General features: G+C 32.9%; 1 protein-coding gene across 3 annotated transcripts in view; it reads left to right on the top strand.

Moving 5' to 3' along the window:
- LOC118186070 (homeobox protein AKR-like) overlaps positions 1 to 22,001 on the top strand; it is a 324,288-nt gene that overhangs the window by 137,720 nt on the left and 164,567 nt on the right. Inside the window, exon 1 of one of the 3 annotated variants that reach the window (XM_085808055.1) lies at positions 11,425 to 11,448. The exons of the other annotated variants lie outside the window; for them this stretch is intronic. The gene's annotated coding sequence lies outside the window, so the exon portion shown is untranslated. Of the gene's footprint in view, positions 1 to 11,424; positions 11,449 to 22,001 lie in introns of those variants that run through there. 3 annotated transcript variants of the gene reach the window in all.

Genomic DNA, 22,001 nt, shown 5'->3' with positions numbered 1-22,001 from the left:
GACCTCAAATTGTAATTTCTGAAATTTTGAGCGTTTTAGTTTAGTATGTATTAGTTATTTATTAGTTGTTTTAGTATTTAGTTTTTTATTTCGTATGTCCCATCCATTTGTATAAGTCGGTCTATCAAAGGCATTCAGTAGAATATTAGTATTCGTCCATGAAAGTCGTCGACTATATAGATGAAAATGTGAATATATAACCTGGGGGAAAAATTAGTTATCTTTAGTTTACTAATCATAACAATTCTTTTATATTATAGTATGCAATGGTCGTATATAGCATACTATATAACGTCAGTGTAGGCTAACGTACCATGTCTGTATAAAACAACCAGATATAGAATTTCACTCTTTGTGATTCTGAGAAATAATGTGTTACTGTAGTGAGAATAATGAATACGAGAAACAATGCGAACCAGTCAAGCATTTGATTGTAGAATGAGTCAGCTCCCGACTAGGATAATATCTGGGCATCCAACTGTTAACCACTGGGTGTAAAAAACAAGATTAATCCTGAAGCAGTGTAAAATTTACATTATAATTAATAGAAAATTGCTAATAATAATTATTTACATGTATTTTCTAGTAGTTTAATATAGGGGAATTATTTGGTTACATAAATTAAATCGATTTAAAAAAAAGAACACACTGTAAATAAGGAAAGTATAAACAACATTAGAAACGAAAACTAGGAATTATAAATGGCATTAAAGATTGGTTTGTAGAAGAGTATTGGTGTAACGTGGTTAAGTTCCAACTCATGTAAAAAAGTCGGAATTTACAATTTTTTGGGATTTTTTTTTTATTTTTGTTTTAAGTATAATGTTTATATATTCCAGATTATGAGCGTGTAAATTAAAAAAATTCCCAAATACTATGACATCATTTACTGCTACTGTTGTTATCCCACGAATTTTTCTTTCGTCCATTTTTCCCCCCTCCTCCATAGGTAGTTTACTCTGATTGTTTATGATTGTAATTTTCCATCATCCCAACAGGGCCCACCAGCGGCCGAGCGGTAAAGTCGCTGAACACTGGTAGTTCGGTCCGAGGTTCGAATCCCGCGAACGGGCTGGCTGCATGGGTGTTTTCGTGGTTTTCCCCATGTGTAACGTGTATACGAGCCAGTTTCCCTTAGAAAGTCCTCCACGAAAGGCATCCCTCCCCTTAGGCAGATAGCCCTAGTGCGCTTTGCCGTAATTAAATACACACACACACCATCATCCCAACAATAAATTAATTTTTTAAGACAGTACCCGGTTAATCTGGAGTGGACTATAATTTAACGTAATATATGTGTATATAAATATATAACAAACGCATTTGAAGATTAAGGACTGGTGTTTTTTTCATACGTTATATTAAAGTTTCGTTCCTACTTTTTATAGAATAAATCTTTTGAAAGAGCAGTTTTCTTCAATCAAATCATCAATACTTAAAATTTATTTTCTATGTTTTTCTTTAGAAAAAAAAAAAAAAAAAAAAAAAAAAAAAAGATAATGGCAGTTCCGATTACTGCGTGTTGAATGTATCATTCATCTCAGATGATCACTTGAATTTACTCTTTCTTGGCCTGGGTATTCATTCATACTGACTTTTCACACTTCGATGCGTTTTTGCATTACAGTAAAATATATCCTAACTTCAAGTAACATAATGAAAGTAAAACGTTTGGCATCTGCTTCATAATTCAAGAAATATGAAAATATCCCGCTTCTTTAATAGTGAGATAATCTTGCTTAGAGGATTTCCGGCTGCATTTCCAATAAGATGTAATTGATTTATTTAGATGTAGGTGATAAGCTACGGCTATTAGATATAGAGATAATAAGCTTATATGATATGTAGATAATAAGCTTATATGATGTAGCTGATAGGCTACGTCATATTGTAGATGATTTTCATTAACATGTAGCTGACTGGATGATTCCTTCACTATTTCCTGTAAATCAGTTACAGAATTATAAAGTAAATGCCAGTCTACAGAATACCGGTACTAAAATATGAGCGGTATAGGAGGTGTTTAATTTTGTTTTTTTCCTTGAAGTTATCTGGTGGGAACTGTTTCTAACGATTTCAAGGAAATCTATTTTGGGGCTTTAATCAAGCAAAGCAGTTTTTCTCATTAACTTGGAGCTATTTCTAAAACTGATTATTTAGCGAATATCTGTCCTTAAATACATAACCAGTTTAACTCAAATGTCTGTGTAACTAATTTGAAATCCAGTATTCAAAATCATAAACAAATCATAAACAAAAACTGTTGAAATATGACCTCTAATATTTATTATGAATTCTTTGATTTGGATCGTGTTTTGTTATGTTAGTATTTCCTCCTAAAGGCGTCACTTGACATTAACGATCGCTTGGCTTATCATGCACTTGTAATGAACCCTTGAAATAATGACATCTTCTGATAGACTAAAACAAAATGAGCAAAGATTAAGCTATTACGCTTCACAAAACAAGACAGAGGCGTTAATTATCATCACAATAGAATACCTTTTGCACGCTTAGTTGTACGGAAAGGAAGGACGGAAACGAAGGGGAGACAACACTCCTTTGGGGGGGGGTATTTCTTTGCCAATCACGTCTTTTGAAAAGTGTTTGTCAGACATGACAGCAATACTTCGACGTTACGGGTTTCTTTTTTCCAACTTTAACATGACAAAAAGCAAGTTTTTTTTGTTTGTTTTGTTTTTGTTTGTTGTGTGGTTATTTATGAAATAATACATGTGATTGAGAAGCTGTCTGTTATACATAAAATTTAATCTAAGAGTTGTTTCAGTCTTATAGAGGAGTTGCTCAATCTTTAAAAGAAAAAAAAAATCTGAAAAAATTCGGATTTTGAGTTCGCACCAGAGGGTTTGATATCGTTTTTTATGCTCTAGTGGAGCTCGCAGTTTATCTGTCTTCTTTTAGAATCGCTCCTGCTGACATTACGTTTTTCGTCTTTTTAACTGTATTCATTAAATACCTCATTCCTCTCACTTACGCCACATAAAACTGAAGAGTCCAAATTTTTAAAAACAGCATATCTTTAGAATTTCCGTTACAGTGTTAAACGTTGCCATACATTTTTAGCGTAGAGGGGCTATTGTTCTCGAATCACTTTTGTTGTCAATTTCACTTTTCAAATAGCAAGCCGCTTACACAGCATTCACCTAAAATAGTAATTATTTGTGATTTTACTGGTTTACCGGTCACAAACCTCTATACCGACTGGGCGACATGGTGTTCTTAGTAAATGCTGTAAATACAAGGTGTCCAGCAAAGGAGTCCCTAATTTCAAAATTAAAACTCTCGAAAATTGCCTAGTAATATATTTATACATGCTAGAAATATACTAGAAGCACAACTAGTAATATATTTATTGTAAAAGCTATAAAATTGTTATATAGAAGTTTCGAAATAATAGTTACAAAAGAAGCCAAGATGTCGCTGTACGGTGGTGCCTGTTGGCTTTGCAATTAATGGAAACATGTCTAGCCTGTTTCTCAGTATTTTCTGCATGCTGAAACGTTCCAAAGCAGTCTCTGCTGCAATTCTTCGGACGGATTCCCTTGGATTTTGCTGAATAATTACAGAAACAGTTGCGACATTTTCAGGAGTAACTACAGTTTGTCTGCGACCAAAACTACCTACAGTTTCATCATCCACGCTGCCTGTTGTCCGTTGGACATTTAGCTAAGAGCTTGTGAATGATTTTCACTTCGGGCTCTTTGGGAACATTGAGCCATGTTTGAAAACTATACCTTGTTGCCATAGAACTGTCCTGTGGTATTCCAGTACCAGGACCACACATTGTTGAATGGAATACATGATTTCAACGTTTTCCATCCACACGCTAACCTTCTTTCACGTTCCAAAAATGGAGCTAATCGCTCTTACGTCTTATATCTTGGATGCTTTAATTGGTATATAGCTAATTCTGGTGGGTTGTTTGGAAAGTAATTTCGTTGTCCCGCAACAGAGAGCTTAATTGTATTTTTTCATTGCCAAGTTCCCATTTAAGCCGCATAGTCATTATATATTTGACAGCTGATTTGGCCCAATATCTTTTATTAATAATCATAGAGTTTTTCCCTAAGACAATGGTAACATATTAAATAACGAGCGCTACGCGATGCGCCAATCTTGCATTAATGAGAGGTGTTGACAGCAAGTTTAAGTTTTTCTACTGCGAATTGAGGCTTAAGTGACTTAGGAAGAATGACAGTATCTTCTGCGTATTTCCCTATTATGGTGTTCAAAGGAGTTGACATATTATTTATGTAGATATTAAAAAAGCATGAACCCAAAACACTTCCTTCAGGCACAACTCTTCTACATATTTTCTTACTTGAGCGTGAGTTTCTACTTGAAAACTGAAACGGTTATGTTTTTAAGTTAAGAATAAACACGTTTTATGAAATTTATGGGAAGCTTTGCGCGGCGAAGCTTATAAAGAAGACCTGTATGCTAGCCTTGTCAAAGGCCTTTTTCATATATAAGAAGCTTCTCGCAATAGTATCTTTCTTAGTAAAGGCTTCAGCTATATGTTAATGTTATGTTTTTCAGTATGGTTATGTTAATATTGTGTTTTTCAATATGGCTGACAAGACGTTATTGAAACATTCTTTCGAAAATTTTGCCTCTTCAGGGTAGGAAGCTGATATGTCGGTAGGATAAAGTATCTTTAGGTCGCTCTTACATCTTAGGTTACAGTTTTAGGTTAATGTTCGAGCATTATTTATAGGCACTGCATATTGAAATTGCAGCTTTTGTAACTATTATTTGGAAACTTCTGTATAACAATCTTACTGTTTTCACAGTAAATATACCGCTTGTTGTATTCCTCTATCGATCTTTGTTTTCGAGAGTTTTAATTTTGAAATCAGAGACTCCTTTGCTGGACACCCAGCAGTTCTATGCTTTTGTATGTATTTCTTTGGATTTAGACGTATGTAGCGTTGTACAAAATCTTTTAACATGGATTTGTAACTTCTATACAACTTAGTAACGTAATATTTTACTTGTATACATTAATTGTAATTATTTTTTTAAATGATGAAAGTAATTAAAATAACACCATTACGGCCAATGAGCGCATTATTATTCTATCTTTTGGTATATATATAAATGTTTCAGAATGATATTTCATAGATAAGGTATGTATAAAGTTGTTATCCATAACTAGTTTTGCAATTATTATGTTGGCAATATAAATATTCATATTTGCATGTTAATTATTGCAAGTTAATGTACAAAAATATGCATGTTCTTTTAACACTTCGTAATTCTTCAATTATATGGAAATTTTATTTTCATAATGGTTGCCATGAACTAAGCATGTTATTTTCCAAATTAGACAAAATATAAAATTTACAGATGGCATTTCAAAGTTACAGTTTCGTATAGCATTTTGGCAAGCATGTTATATCATTACAGTTTTAGGTTAATGTTAAAGACAACAAGATATGTTGGCTTGCTTAATTTTTTATATGTAAAATATCTGTTGATATCAATAGAATATTAGGAGTAACTGAGGACTGTTAATCACACTTTTAATTATACATATTAAGTACTTTACGCTTTTTTCTGCAGTCTTGGCAGCATTGCAAAAATAAATACAATTACATAAATACCATATTTCTAATAAAACTAAAGTGTACCGATTTATTGGTTACATTTGAAAGTACCAGTAGTTATCCTTTTTAGTGGCAGTATTTTTCTAATGATATATCGGACAGCATTAATTTATAAATTACGCTTAAGTGGTTACGATGATCCTTTTACATTTCATATTAGAAATGTAACAGCTATATATACCTAGATCATGAATTTTTTAAGCATCTTCTTATTATTAAATATTTTGCGCGTCCCCTAATGCGTTCTCATATTCTCATATTCTCAAGGCAATTATCTTGTTAGAATACTTCCTTTCATTTTTACCATATTTCGGACAATTACAACATTTCCGAAATCTTGCATTGTTAATGCAAGTTGTGAAATATATGAGGTTACACGGATATGATAGTGGTTTGACATATTTCTTCTCTATTACATGAGAAAAATTTCGTTATAATAGTGGAAATATTATAACATGTGCGGAACATATTATAGTATGTGGGGAACGGGCCATGATCCCATAAAGAAGTTGTTTGAGATAGCGTGATAGGTGGAATTTTTAAAGAAACTGTAAAGCCTTCTACCTACTTCATTTTCCCATTCAACTTGCCATTTCATTAATGCATTTTTCTCAACGCATGTTTCGCAATCGTTTTGGGGAATGGGACATTGAATAATGGTAGTGAAAGATTTTGATCTGTAATCATGTATGTGCATCTGCCGTTTCGTTTTGGACCTGTCCTGCCATGTGCTTTTACCTACTTTATTTTTATATTCGTCCTTTTGTAGTACCATGATATTATTTCGTAGATTTCTTGTACTGTTTGTTATATCACCAACAGCTTTTATTGCCGCTTGACTGTAATTTTAGGTGGTAATGTTTGTTAAATACCTTTGATGGGCCGGTGAAATGACATGTTTTAGGTTGAAACCTCAGCTTGAAAAATGCCATTGTTCCTCCTCAGATTTCCCTTCCATTCTGTCGTTTCTTGTTCTGAAAGGATCCCAACAAAAACTAATTTTTTTAAGCCGCCCTAGAAGAACTGTTTTGTTGAACTCTCTTGTTCTCAATTCACTTGTTTTCACGGCCAACGCTAGATATTTTGCCGCCCTGTACAATTTTTGTGGGCCCTATATTCGTTGCGCGGCACCTTTCAAAATTCTAAAAATTTTACCGTACCTAAATTCTGCTGCTCTGTGTCTTCCCTAAATTTTCTGCTTATTACTTTTCTAAAGTTTAAACACTTTTCCGCCCGGTGCGACACCGGCTACATTGACTCTGGCGCCGGTCTTGCCTATTTATGTTATTGTTAAATTCCCAAATCGGACATCCCGAAAAGGCTTTTTCAGATTGGGGGGATTGTTCTTTGCATCTTCTGTGGTTGCAGAAACAGTGCTGTTAAAATGCCCTGTATCAGTAAAGTAACTGAGTCAATCTGAACTATCATACTGCATAGCAGAGCTGCATAAACCTGTCTGACCGATAGCGTTGGCTATAAGTTCTGGGAATTGAAATAAAGTGAAATTTCTAGAACTTTGGAAATACGTTTATTATGCTAATAAATCCAACTAGTGTCGTTTCAATGGTCTAGCTAGTAATTAATATAGGAAATAAACAGTTGCGTTTGCTGCTATTAAATTGCTTAGTTTGTTAACAATCACATTAAATTTGAAAGAAAAATTGAACATTTTACTCTTCCCCAAACGCATCAAACTGGCGTGTGGAAGTTATAAAAATATTTAATCTTGGATATCATTAGAATTCCAATAAAGTGTTAAATAATGTCATATTTTTATATATATTCGCTATATTATTTCTTTAAAAATAATACATGGTGATAGCTATTCATGGCAACATCTTTTTGTTTGTGTTGCCATATGCATATATATGTATATAGAGAGAGATTGATATAGATAGATAGATAGCTATAGATATGTAGATAGATAGATAGATGTAGATATAGATAAATATATTCGCTATATTATTTCTTTAAAAATAATACTTGGCGATAATATTTGGCCGAAACATTTGAAAAGTGATACGGATAAAAAAAGGTAAATTTGAAAGTAATAGCACCTCTGAAGCTTTAAAATAATGATAATAATAGTTAGAACTAATTCTTCTATTATACATGATATGTAGTACACATGAAGATACTGTTATCTATACCTGTGCTGTTATCTTCAGTACCCATAATTATTATCTCTGTTATACATACGTTTGAAAAGATGTTCAAACATTTACAGAGTTAACAAGATTTCAAAAGCAGAAAGAGAGAAAAATCACACATGCTAGTACTGGAGAAACGGATTTTCCATTTGTTAATTAGTTAATTAAATGTGCTAACGATTTGCACTACAAGAGCCCGGACACAGAAAAAGGATAATTCCTTACATTCAACCCCACATAGAGAGTGACAGAGGAGAGACACGAGATTCAGTCAACCTTATCCAGTTGGTGACATGTTATCGTCCTAACAATTTTAGTTCGGTAGCCACTGTAGAGAATCATTAGGTTTTTCATGGAGCAGGATCTATGAAAAATCAACTGTGTCTTCGTCGAGATTCCAGCCACAGAACTTTCAGTGCTAGCTGAATGTGCTAAACTCTTAACAACTCGATAGCACGCATGAGAGAATAAGATAGTTCTTTGCACATGCGTTTGCTAATAATGTTTTCTATTGTAATTTTAGAGCATCATCAAAATCGCATAATTTTATGTAAAGAAAGCACATTTCCTTTTTGTTAAGAATTATTTTTTATTAAGAACTGAATTGAGTAGTTCACCTTCAATGTTTTGTATCTGAAGTAACTGTGAAAATATTATTATTATTACATTAATCAGTTTTCATGTTATGTTGATTAACCAATATTTTTAGATGCATGTAGCAAAAGTTCTCGAAAAAATTAATTTTATTGCTCAGTTTATATAAATAATGTATTGTGATATTCGTAATATTTCTGCATTCCATTTGATTATAAAATTAATTTTCTCTTTTTCGTCTATAAAATTAATTTTCTGCAAAGATTTCTTCGAGATGTCTCCTTTCCCAAATCTCTGATTACTTCTCAAATTATGAACAGATATGATGCAACGATTCTTTTTTCTTTGAGCTTTCTTTTCTATCAAGGTTGGTTGGTTCCTTTTCAAAGGATGTGGCCTCAGTAATGCTCCATTGCTTAGGGTTCAAACAAAAATTTAATACTCTCTAAAATAAAAAATGCACTTGTATGCAAATGAAATAAATCACATTACTGGCAAGTACTGAGTAACATGAATATCATCATTATATCGCTACACTGTGTGTAATGGTCTTCAAATATTTTATGCTGGAACTTCTATTAGGAAAGAAAAAAGAAAAGGTGTTTATGTCTCGGTTTCATTAACGCAATTTTTTTTGTTTTTTTTAGACAAGTACGTTTTGTATGTGCTTGAGAAGTCATCACACGAATAATAAAAATACTTTTCTTTTTCGAAACGGCATCCTGAGGAAGAATAACTGTCTTGTAGTTAGAGGTGCCTTATCCTCTTCACTAATGCCCAAAACAAAAACATTGTCTAGTTGTTAACTATTTATGAGATCAGCTTCACACAACTGACTCTCACCAAGGTATTATAAGTTTCTCCTGTGAAAACCTACTTCCTATCATTACCGCATTCATAAACGTTCTTCGGGGAGGGCAAAGCCGAGGGTATCTTCCGCCCCTTAAAATGATTGCAACGGACCCTTTGAGTATCGCGACGCTACCTCACCTCTCAATTACGTTTTCAAACTCTGGGAAGGAGATACAAGATCGCTCACAAAGCGTAACGTCTGCTCCACTTCCTGCAGCATAACTCGAGTCTTCTTTCCAGAATTATGGAGTAGTTACTTCATAGAGAAACATTATCTAGACCTCTCCTAGGCCTGGAGATAAAGCCGAGGGAGGAGTTTATAGGAAACGTGTTATTCGCATTTGATTCTGCTATGTTCTTAACTATATGGCATTCAGTCTTGACGGACGTATTGGCTTGACAAAGAAATTGTTTTTGAGGACGAAATGCTCCGAAAATTTGAAATACGCGCAATTTAATTAGATATGGTTCAAGTGGCAATAATGTTTATATATTTAATTAAGCCATAAAAATGATAACTGGAAACAACTATAAATTCAGATACTTTTATTGTTTCAAGGTTGCAAGCCTGGAAAAATACGTTTCATTAAAGTTAGGTCCGGTGATGCATTTTCCCGAAGACGGAAGTGATAAGAAAATTCAGTGAAGTTACTTTCCTGCTCCGTAGAAAAATGTTTCAAACACGGAAATAAAAGCAAAATGTTTCGCTGGAGAGTAATATAAATAAAGAATCTTATTTTTTAAATTTCTGGCCATTGTTGTTTGTTCTCTCAACGACACTTAGGATAATATTTTGCGAAAGCAAAATGACTCTTTTTTTTTTTTTTTTTTTTTTTTTAAATATATACAATGATTTCAACTAAGTTCTCCATGCAGTTTTTTTTCCCAGACAAAGAAAAAAAATAGCAAGGGATTTTTGACTTTGCATAAAATTTCTTATTTAGTGGTTTCGTTGTATGCATTTGATGTACATCCTAACTGAATGATTCGTAATTTTTTAAATGTTTTAATTTACGACTCGTGCTTTTAACTTAGTTAACTTCATTTGAAACTTTTGAACTAATTTTAATTTTTCTGCGTTCGTTGTCATTTTTTAAGCATTGTCTTAGTTAGACAATGACAACTGTACTTTCTTTAACTCTACTTTCTAATCTTCCAGTTTTTCTCAAGATTTAGATTTTTTTGTCTACACATAGTAAAAGGAAAATTTATTGCTTAGGCATGTTGTCACTAAGAAGGAATTTCATTGAAGCAATTCATTCTTTTCAACAGTGGTAGATCAATTTCATGACGTCAGTGTTTGAAAAGAAAAGAATTCGATGCTGTATTTAATATCTAAGTGTGTTACTAAATATAAATCACATTTTAAATTAAAGTTTATTTGAAAAATGTAAAAGTCTGAATTTTAAAGGATAAGCAACTAAATTTCTAATTGAAAAAATTTTATTTTGCATTAACTGGTTTAATTTCAAGTTATGCTATTTCTTGTTTTTCCTTTTTAACACAACTACGCATCAGCATTAGTTAAATATTTTTAATCCTTAAGAAAACGCAAAACGCGTAGAAGAGATGTAACGTTGTTGTAGAGAGTAACCGGCTGTCCCTCGCTTTGTGATTTCTGGTTGCCTGCGCTCGCGTTATTAAATAATGTTAAAAAGACCTTAATTTACACCACGTTTGGAGTGGTAAAATTATTTAATCTATTTACTGTAACACTTAATCTTTTAAAGAATTTTTTAGTTACTTTGACCGAAATCTCAGTATATAACTATTAGGTATGAAATGTTTGTTATCGAATTTGTAAACAACATTCTACGTGGGAGTATATAGAGTTCTAGGAATTGAGCTGTAGTTCAATTCCTGAAACTTATATATAATGCTGTCTGCCAGAGACGACACTTGGCATGTATGTGCAGCTATATGTGCAGTGTAGTTTAGTCCGATTCAGTTGTTTGACTGATACAGACGTATTTTTTGTATCACTGTTTTTGTAACTATGGATGATACGAAGAACAATATTTTTCTTTTCTTGTGTGTGTGGAAAGAGGATGTAAAAACTTCAGAAATTGTCCATAGTCTGTGAGGAGTATTCTTTTCCCACGTTTGAAAAAATCTTTAGAAGGTGTTCAACTTGAGAATTAAACTATGCCATGAGAATGGAGAGGAGACCTTGCAAAAGTTCTTTGAGGTCGGCTTAAAGAAATATTTTTTAATTGAGATAAGTATGTTCAATTAAATGAGTATTATACTTAAAAACTGCATCATAATTGATGAAAATTCACAAAATTTAAAAAATATAGGTAAATATTCCTTAAAATTTGAAGACATCCTACTCAGTCTCTAATAAACTCAGTGGCGTAACAGCCCTAGTGGGCCTGCAGTGCCTCGAAATCTGCTTTCTTGACCGTGGGCCCCGGGGTGCGTAAGCATATGTCCTGAACAAATGGGTCAGCTTGTCGCAGGATCCCCAGTGTTTAGTCCTCAAGCGAACGTGGTACTCATTTTATCGACCCAAGGGATGGAAGGCGCTGAGTCGACCTTGCCCTGCCCGGGGATCGAATCCCAGACCTGTGGTGCTGCTGCGTGATGCGCTAGCCACTGCGCCATCGGGCCTCGCTTAGTCTCTAAATAGCTTAGTCTCTAAATAGCTTAAGTTAAATTCATTTAGTAGTGAAAAATGTAAATTTTGTTTCAATGACAAGAAAATGATCCATGTCATATGTTTTAAACAGATGTTCGCAAAACTTTAACACACCTCTCTGCTAGCAACAGGAGATAACTGAAAAGTTAACATTGTAGCAAAGGAAATATAATAGTTAATTGATGCAGAAAAGATTTAATATTACATCATCACGTTTATTTTTAATTGATTTAAATTCTTGTTGCTGAGAAAGTTTATTTTTTATAAAAAATATGGGTGTGTTTTATGTCAGTTAATACTAAATTGTATATATTATATGCGTTCAAGATATACCTAAAGTTGTAATGATTTTTATATGTGTAGTTTTAAGTGCTTCCCTGAGCCTTTAAGTAGCCATATAGTTTTTGTTATTATCTAACACTTCTATATTTTAATTAATATTTTTGTAGGTTTTGTTTCTTGTTGTGTTACTTCTCTCGAATTAAAGTTAACTAAATTACGTGTGTGCAGTAATTTGCCAAAAACAGAGAGTTTAATCTTGTAAAAAGTGAAATAAAATGAAGCAAGCGAAATACAGCTGAGATTTTGAAAAGCTTGAAATTGATGCAGTTAGTGAAGGTTCGCTAATTATAATAATTCCTTTTTGTATGAGGCTGGTGTGGTGTAATCTAAAATTATTCTTAACGTTTTTCCGAATTAATGCATTCATTTAAATTTAAGCAGCATGAGATCAAATTACAATAATTTTTTATGTCTATATTTATATCTCTTCTTTCTAAAAGAGAAGAAGAAACAGTTCACGACTAATTTTGTTCATAATAATAATAAAAAAAAAAACCTTGCAAAAGAGAAAAAAGGAAAATAACTGAGATTTCTTCTCTTTTTCTGTCTTCTTAGTTCTCTCTGAGGGTTTTCGATCAGTGGGTGCCAATTAGTGGAACTAAAACCGTACGCAGCGTGGTTTCTCCAAAAATATGAAAAGTCAATTTATTAATAAGAGATAAGACACTAATTCTGCTCTCAAAGGATATATTTTAACAATCTTGATATCATCTGCTTTTTATCCGAATATATCACAAAATTTATTACCGACTTCATATGGAGTCGAAGAGCACAGTGTCATGAAATGTTAGGCTTGGTTCTTCCTGATAGTGCTTTTTAATTGTGACATATGATCATTAAACTTCAAAGGTGTGAACATAGTGCTAATTGCACACTTTTTTAAACTGCTGAGAAAGTGTAAGGTGGTCCTCGAAGAAATAACTCGCCTCCGGCGACAATGTAACAGGACGGCCACCATTTTCCTGACGCGATGTGCACAGAAGGAATACGAAGGTAAAATAAAGCTGGAACAATGCTTTATTTTGCGGCATCAAATCACCGGACAGATGGTCAGTCAGTAAAAGGGTTAGGCCTCCTCCAAAATGTGTGGCACCTGCGTATTAAAAACAGGCTACATTTTCGTAGCCTACCCTGTATCAAAGAATATGTATTGTAGACAGGCATAGACGTTCTTTGCCTGCATTTCGTGACTGCTATTCCTTCTATCGTCAGCGATGCTCCTTTTCTTGAAATTTGATTTTGATTAAAATGTCCGAGTTAATTTTGCTTTTTAATGCTTGGTTGTTGAATACAATAGGAAAAATCATAATAAATATGGACTTTCCTTTTAGACATTTAAAAAAAATCTAAAAGTTATTTATGTCATCATTTTTATGCACATATATTTATTATATTTGTAAAATTTCTGATGTTTAAACATGTCTTTGAAACTTCGCTTTTGTCACCTGTAGTTTTCGTTGACTTAAGTGAAATAGATAGTAGGAACATAAATGGCACCAGTTTATCAAATGATGTGTTTTTACCCTCAAATTTCATTAAATTCGTGAATTGTGAAAATACAGATTGGGTCTTTAGAGCATTTAATCTAAATGATGAAATATTCATTCTGATAAAGAGCTGTATTTTTTCATATTGTTGATAATAGATTCCCCTCCTTTCTTTCTTTAAAACTTTAAATATTATAATTGCCACTTGATTTTCCTTGAATGTGCTTTAAAACTATGTTCCCTGTCATAGTCCGTTAAAACATTAGAAATTTTCATTGTCTTTTATAATTCATTCATTCGCAGAAGATGCCACAGGAGCTCCAGGAAAACCATGAAATAGGCCCACCTTATAATAATCAATGTTTTATCTTCATAATTTCTTATAGCAGTCCTCGACACAATTAAAAGTACGGTCCTCTTCCGCAAGCAAAATCTTTGTTTTCCCTCCTTCTTCCTGCATACATTTCTTCCTTTCTTTTTCGCATTCATTTAAAGCAGTGAGAGTGCAGTTATTTACGTGACAGAATGGTACTTAATAAAACAAAGTGTGATGAGTATACATATCATACTATCGTAACAATCGCATCATTAGGTTTCCGCTTTAATGTTTAATTCATTTTATATCAAATGCGTGTGTAAGCCATCTGCGCTGTAACGAAGGCGTATAATTAAGTCTCTAATTTGATGATTATCTAATGGGCTAAATTTTTTTCCAATTTCCTATTGTCGTACGATGAATGTGGTTGCGCATTTTTTTTTTAAGAGCCAAAAGAAATTAGTGAGAAATGGTGTAATAAGAGTAATTAGATGCCTTAAGGCATTCATTTTATATTAACTTTTAATTTACGTCATATAACGTAAAGTATGCGTCAAGGATAACCTTACATAAATGAGTTATAAGAAATGTGACCGATGAAAAAAGATGAAATTTAGTTATTTAAGCATGTAAGGAAGGAAATTTCAGATAATGTTTATTTTCCCATAGAACAAGCAATGCGTGCAATAATAAGCCATACAGAAATTCATCAGATATGTTTTACTGTTCCTTTTAATTGGTGAACAATTTAACCAGTAAAAGATACTTTTTACCTTAAAATATAATTATAAAGGTTATAAAAATTTCAAAAGAAACCTTTTTTTCTGTCTTGCTTGGTAAATGGTAAAATCTCCTACTGCCTTTTAAAGTCCATATTTTTTTTTTTTTTTCAGATTTTTATTCAGAGTTATAAGGTATTTCATGTTAATTAACCAATTAGTGGTATTTAAAACCTTCACTGCAAGTTCTCTTTTTCCGTAGCCCTCACTTGGATTCAAATTAGTTGTTTGATTGTTTAATTAGAGGATTTTGAATGTTTTATAGTTAGAGCTTTCGGGAACCTGCAGGTTATGTTCTATCACCCAGCTTTGCTAGCGTTGATCCCAGTTTTAGCCATTAAAACGCGCCGATTTGAAACATTGTGCCTGCTTAAATAGAAAAATTCGGTATTCTCCGATTACGTCACCTTAAATTTGAGTTTCAACTTATGCTATTTTAAATATCCGCAAGTGGCGGCATTTACTAGTACGCGCAAGTTGTGCTTTCTATGTTTAGGTTATTTGCAAAAAAAAAAAGTTTATTTCAACCTTTGAAAATAAGAGCGATAACTCGCTTATCATTCTAATAGGGTCTGAAGTAGTTTGATTTAATATTTTAGAATTAAGACCCTATCGAGGCACAAGGAGCAAGAAATGCCTATTGTACATGTAATAGAAGGCACTGCAATCACACAGTCGTAGTCTTTACATTACATCCAAACATTTACCTGAATATAATGTATTAACCCGAATATGAGACCCTCCCTTTTTTCCGCTATATTTCTGGTCTAAAATTTAGTAGGATTTGATAATCCGATATTTTAATAAATGAAGTTGCTGAATCAAAGAAGGAGTTTAAGTATCATATTACATAGAGTAATAACGCTGTTTAAATATTAAACAAACCACAACACCATATTATATTTGTAAATTTTTCAGGACTAGTTTCGATGAATTGACTACAGAACCATCTTCCTCAGCAGCCCCAAAATGCTAGTTGTTTCTCAGCTACCGGAAACCATCGAAACTAGTCCTGGAAAATTTGCAAATATAACACTGATTCTTGTTGTTTGACTTGTATAATAATCATTATTCGGAGTGTTATTTTAACCTAAACCACACAGGTAATTGCCGTATACACATAAATTGCGTAACTATCGCCAATAATAATAACCACATCTAGTTGAGAGATAGCAATTTAGGCTTGCATTCAGCATGCTGGATACTGGTATGCCCGAAACAAAAAGATAATATCGTAACATTAATTTTTCTACTTATATCACAGTAAAATGTTGTATTTAATGAGGTCACTTGCCTTTCATTCTAATCAGAAACAAATGAATTCTAATCAGAATCATACTATCAAATATTCCCCTAAATTTTTATTTCTTAAAATTTATCCTAAAATGTAAGATGGTATATGTTATAATTTTTTTTCAGTTACAAATACATTAATTCCAGACCTATAATCGGTTCCCTATAATTTGACAAACAAAAATCATATCTGTCATGGTACGTCAAAGGAGGAGGTTAAAGAGGAAAAAAAGTAACAAAAATTATTCTAGTATATCTATATCTCTGTCTGTATATATAATTTCCCTTGTTCAGGCTAGAGATGACCTTTTCGTCTCTCACGAATGGTTTCTGTGGGAAAGCATATAATCGATTTCATTGACTAGTGATCTCTTCCTTTCCCTGCCTTCATTAAATTGTTGTATCAAAATATATAGCTAGAATTGTTTTGACACTTTTTAACCGATTTTCTCTCTCTGTCGTTTCTGAGAAAGCTTTAATTAACATTCTTTTCCACGCTTTGTTTGAGCTCAATAGCTTGCTGCTGTTTGCTTTTCCTTTCACACTGACCTTAATATCCACCCCAGCAAGCTCTTTAACATTGAAATATAAGAAATGTTACAATTTTGGAGCATTCTATATCAAAGTAATGTTCACTGAAGCGATACTGTTATACTGCAAGGTTTTGGAAACTCTTAACGAACTGAAAACAAAATTAATTTGAAATTATGATTACCAAAGATAATAACTGCCTCAACCTCAGATTTCTGAGAACTCCTGTAAAACAGAAGGCCATACACGTTTCCTATAAAAAGTTACCGACATTAAAAAATTCGCCAATTTTTCTGGAATCTCTTTTGAGCTTACTTTCATAACTTTGTGAATTTAATGTCGTATAAAAACAGAGAAAAGTATATATTCCCAATAACTTTTTTGGTACATCACTGATAATAAATAATACATTAGCTTTTAAAGAATAATTCTTATTGTTGTGACAAGGATAACTTTTAACCAAAATATTTCTTCAGTTAATTATTTGCAACAATATTTTATTTATATTTCAAGTTGGCGGCTTCTCTGGCAGGGTAGAAAAAGAGGTCAAATGTCTTGTAGTGGATCGAACCCACCGAGCGGAAAAAGTCGCTGGTAATTCGACCTCGGTTTGATTCCATGCGAATGGGCTGGTTGTATGCAACCAGCATACAACCATGGGTGTTTTCATGGTTTTCTCCATCTGTAACATTGATACGAGCCTATTTTCCTTAGAAAGTCCTTCACGAAGTGGTCTCCCGCGTTTGGTTTCATAGATAAAAAAGTCTACAAGAGTTCTGCAGTAGGAAATCACTAGCGTGGCACGTGCTTGAACAGATTGATTACTTTTAATACTTTCAGGAACGAAAAATTTAACCTCTCTCTCTCTCCTAATTCATTGGGGGGGGGGGGAATAACTTCCAGGAAAATAAGTTTTGATGTGTGGGTGGGGCTTTTTTTTTTCCTTAAAAGTCTCAATCTCGGTTTGTGTCCGAGGGAAAGATAAGTCTGCAATCAGAAGTTATAATCGATTTTTAAAGCATATTTATTATTAAAATAAAATTTATCTGATGAAATTGTGATTAACTTATATAAAAGAAGTGCCGGAGCCCTTTTATTTATGGCTCCGTTGCGATTTGGGAAGCCGGATTGGCTTTGGTAAGGCTGCGGCGCTGTTTAATCACTGAGAAAATTCAGAACAAATAGCAGAAGTGTTAGACATATTCAGATTAAAAGATTTCCAAAGATCACACCAGTCACCTATGTATATATAAATTTAGGTAGGGATGCTACAGATTTCAATTATGTTAAGGTTCAGAATTTGATCTGACCTTATTTCGTTCCTTTTGGGGTATCCACATTTTTAGGCCTTATATTTTAAGTCTTTTAATACTGCTTCTAAATGAATAGTTGATTTTATGCATCTAATAAAGGGAATGTCTAAATAGGACATAAGGAATTATGGAGATTATTGTGGTAAAAGAATTCTTTCAAATATACATCACTTTTGCTCTATATCTCATTCTTCAGTTGTCAGCGGTAATCAACAATCGAACACACATTACACATTGCTTTAGATTTCGGTGACTCTGCATGCTGTGGATTGGCAATGCCTTTCTTGATGTGAAAGTCACGTAAGTAGGCTGAAAACTGAATTTGTAAAAAGGAAGGCGTGATTTTTATAACTGCATGTAAGTGCTTTCACTTCCTTACGTTCATTCATCGGGCTCGAATCATTTATTCAACACTTTTTTCTCTTTTCTGGGGTGGGAATTTTTACAAATGAATTTAATAGCATTTTCAAGTTTCAGTTACACATTGTTTTGATATTATTTTTTATTGTGCACCAGGTATAAAATATCTCTGTAGTGGAAATCACAAATTATGTTGAGTGATGTGTGTGCAATTAACTATGAAAAACCTAGTTTGTTCTTAATCGAGGCGGCTTGAGCTAGAAATCAGTTCACATTGTTATCTAATAACTCACTGTAACAGAGCAGGGAAGGCTCTGTAGTAAATGTTAACTTTGAATGAATTTATCTTTTCGTTTTTCAACCACTACAGCGTTTTACTACAAAGATGATGATCAGCTCTGTAACCTATCCATTTCATTCGTTGATAAACTAGTGAATTTCGATAGGAAAAAAAATTGATCTGTGTAAATATACTCTTAAGTTATAGGCACGTAGATTTGAATTATATGTAAATTTATGACACGTACTTGCGTGCTAGAAGATAAGATCTAATCTTAAAAAAAAGAGTCGTTTTTTGTGTTATTTTAAATCCTACCGCTTCTTCCTAACCTCAGTTATTAATTATGATTTCTAGAAATGTCTAGCAAATAGTTAACGTATTTCCTCTACGTTGTCTCCCTAGCTTTTTAGAAGTGCCAGGTTCTGAAAATTTTAAAAATGTTCGCGTGATTTTCCCCCTCTTCAGTGTGTTCAGAGAACAAATTCCTCTAAATTTTAAAACCGATTCGTCCTCGTAGTGACTTTTTTCATCTTATTAACGGAGACAAACCCTCGAAAACTACCTGCGAAGGTCCTGCCGAAACTTTCCGTTCTAACTGTTGAACTTTATGGCAACCTAATACAAGAAACGGCCAATCACAGCAAAGCAAACACGAAATGACTTTCTGTCTGCGATTTCACCAAGTCAGGTGCACATGTGCCTTCTTTGAGTATTAGTGGATGATTTCGGGGATAAGGAGCAGCAGAGATGCTCCTCTCATGATTTTTCGGACGGTAAAATTAGTAAAAAGATGGGGTCTTCGGTATTTAGTCTATTATCGGCAAATATTGTTTGTTTCGATGTCTTTTAATTAGCTTTACTTATCCTAGTAATTACTTAGGCTACAAGAATTTACACTTTTCACGGCATTTAAATCACGGAAGATGTTCCCTATTAAATCGCGTATACAAAAATTTAAAGAGGATTTCTTAAGAAATCGTGGTGTAATAATTCGGACTGATATAACGTACACTGCATAGTAATGAGAACTTTCAGCTAAGGATACTGAAAGAAATATGAAAAATATGAATATGAAAAAGTCTGAAATAAATATTATTTTAATAAATGTAAATGTAATAGAGATCCGATTATTCGATCATCCGAGATTCTATTTTGTCTAACATATCACCATAAAAACTAATTCATAATAGAAATTCTGCTTCTCTTATTATTATTACTATACAGTATATTTCGTTTAAGCTACGCGAATATATTGCTAAAATAGAAAGCCAAATTTATGAGAACAGTACCTTGATGTCTTATAGTATGTCAAGATCATAACTTACCGTAGGGTCCACCAGCGGCTAAGCGGTAAAGTAGCTGGGTACTAGTCGTTTGTTCCGGGGCTCGAATCCGGGTGAACGGGTTGGCTGCATGGACGTTTCCGTGGTTCAGTATTAATGATAATAACTGTCAATATTAATGATAGAAGTATAAATAAATGTAACGTTTAATGTTAATTATTGTCTTGAATTTAAGCAGATTGCCGATCAATAGCAATGTGCTGGATATTTGACAAAAAGAATCGATGTACGCAAATATTATATCACCGTGATCATCATTTATTCTTAAAATGCGACTACTGTTTTTATCTTTGGAAAATAAACCCATAATATTTCTCCCTCATCCACGTTTGGAAAAAAGTGTTTCAAGTTGAGCATTTTTTTAAACCACTCAGCTAGTAACGTCGAGACATTCAGAGTAATACCCTTCAGAACATGATAACTCAGTTATTAAACCCGATTTTTCTGTATATTGTTTTTCTTTAGCAGTTTACAGTAACCATTTGAGAAAAAGCGGAAAAGTTGCAGTGAAGTCTAATTGTCCTAAAATATATCATTTTTCGATAAGGTCTTAGAGCACAATTCATTGCTGCTTTTACTTATTTTTTCTGATTAAAAAAGAAATCTTTTGAAGTGTGACTCATTTTTTTATGGAGGATGACTCATTTCATTTGTAAGAATCTCTGTTCTTAACATATGGCTTGCTAGAGTAAGTGAACGTGTAAAGATAATAACCATAAACTTCATCTATAAACCATTACTAAGAATTATTTTCCGATTCTACGGGAGCCTAATTGTAATACTGCGGGTAGTTGCTTCTTTTGATTGTCAGAAAGAAATCCCTCATAGTACTCGTATTATAAGTATTCTGTTAATGCTTCTGTAATAAAAGAAATCCATTAATTCTTCAGTCCTTCCTCTATGTTTTCGTTTTTAGGTCAGACAGTAATTTTCTTTTTCGATATCTAAAAATATCTATCTATTTAAACATTCATCTTTTTTTTAAAGATCTAAAGTGAAATTATTGAACTAAAAAAAAAACAATTTTTCCTAAACTGTAATTTTGTGCAGACAAATAAATCAATGTCAAATATGTAAATAACGTTAGTAAAATATGTGGACCTATGAGTAAACGGTTTCTTGTATAAATGTGTTGAGATTCAGCACCTAAGTCTGTCATATCGCTCGTTTGAGATATCTAGACTATTCTAAGTTTTCTACTGTAGTTGTCAAGTAGCTGCATCTGGAGATTACACAAAGTATTTCAGAATATGAAAATTTATAATTTAAAATTGTAGTGAGATTTCTAGAATCTCCTATGAATAAACTACAAATTTTCTAATAACGAGATAACCGAATCTGTTTCCTCAAGTGTTTAATTTTTGCTTGATATAGCACTCAGAAAATTATTGCTATTGTATTCTTTAATAACGTGGAAAGATACTGACATTGCTATCAAAGATTCAGAAAACTCGCTGATTGGTATGAATAATTTTTTGTTAGTTTCGTTACTGCTTCTAAATTAAAATATGCTATAAAGGGTTTTAAAATATTTTCTTTTCTCTAACTATTTTGAATTATACATTTCTAATTTGTTAATGTTAAAAATTCGTAGGAAAGGTCTCAAAGTCAGTATAATTTTGAGTCGGTGATTTATGAAACCAGTTAATATCTTCCTGAGAACTTATTTAATCAGAAATTTGTGTAATTGCCACAACTGTCGATGAACTCTTCAGGAGGAAAATCAATTGTTAGTAAGCTGGTACGACCAAAATGATCTGCCTATTGGAGCTTCAAGAAGCAATTTGTCTCAAACTTTGTTTTATTTTTCTGATTCTGTACCTGATAATTTCTGGCTTTTGCTGAAACTCAAGGCTGCTGCTCATGTAAAATGTTACAAAGACCCAGAATGACGTCATCAGTTCAGTCCTATAATAGTTAGATAACTGAGAAGGAAGGGTTTTTGCTCATGCTACGAACAGTGAATTCATCATCTGACTAGTGAAAAGTGATGATGATTTAAATAAAAAAATTAGCCTGATATTTAAAGTATGTATGCGAAATAGTCATTTTTGCTTAAATTATGTATGCGAAATTAAATAGACATTTTT

Source organism: Stegodyphus dumicola, chromosome X1 (genome assembly GCF_044657685.1).
Source record: "Stegodyphus dumicola isolate Sdum_Otavi_A_Nest chromosome X1, ASM4465768v1".
Taxonomy (NCBI): Eukaryota; Metazoa; Arthropoda; class Arachnida; order Araneae; family Eresidae; genus Stegodyphus; species Stegodyphus dumicola.
The sequence above is the reverse complement of the archived record's forward strand: the minus strand, read 5'-3'. Positions and strand labels throughout refer to the sequence as shown.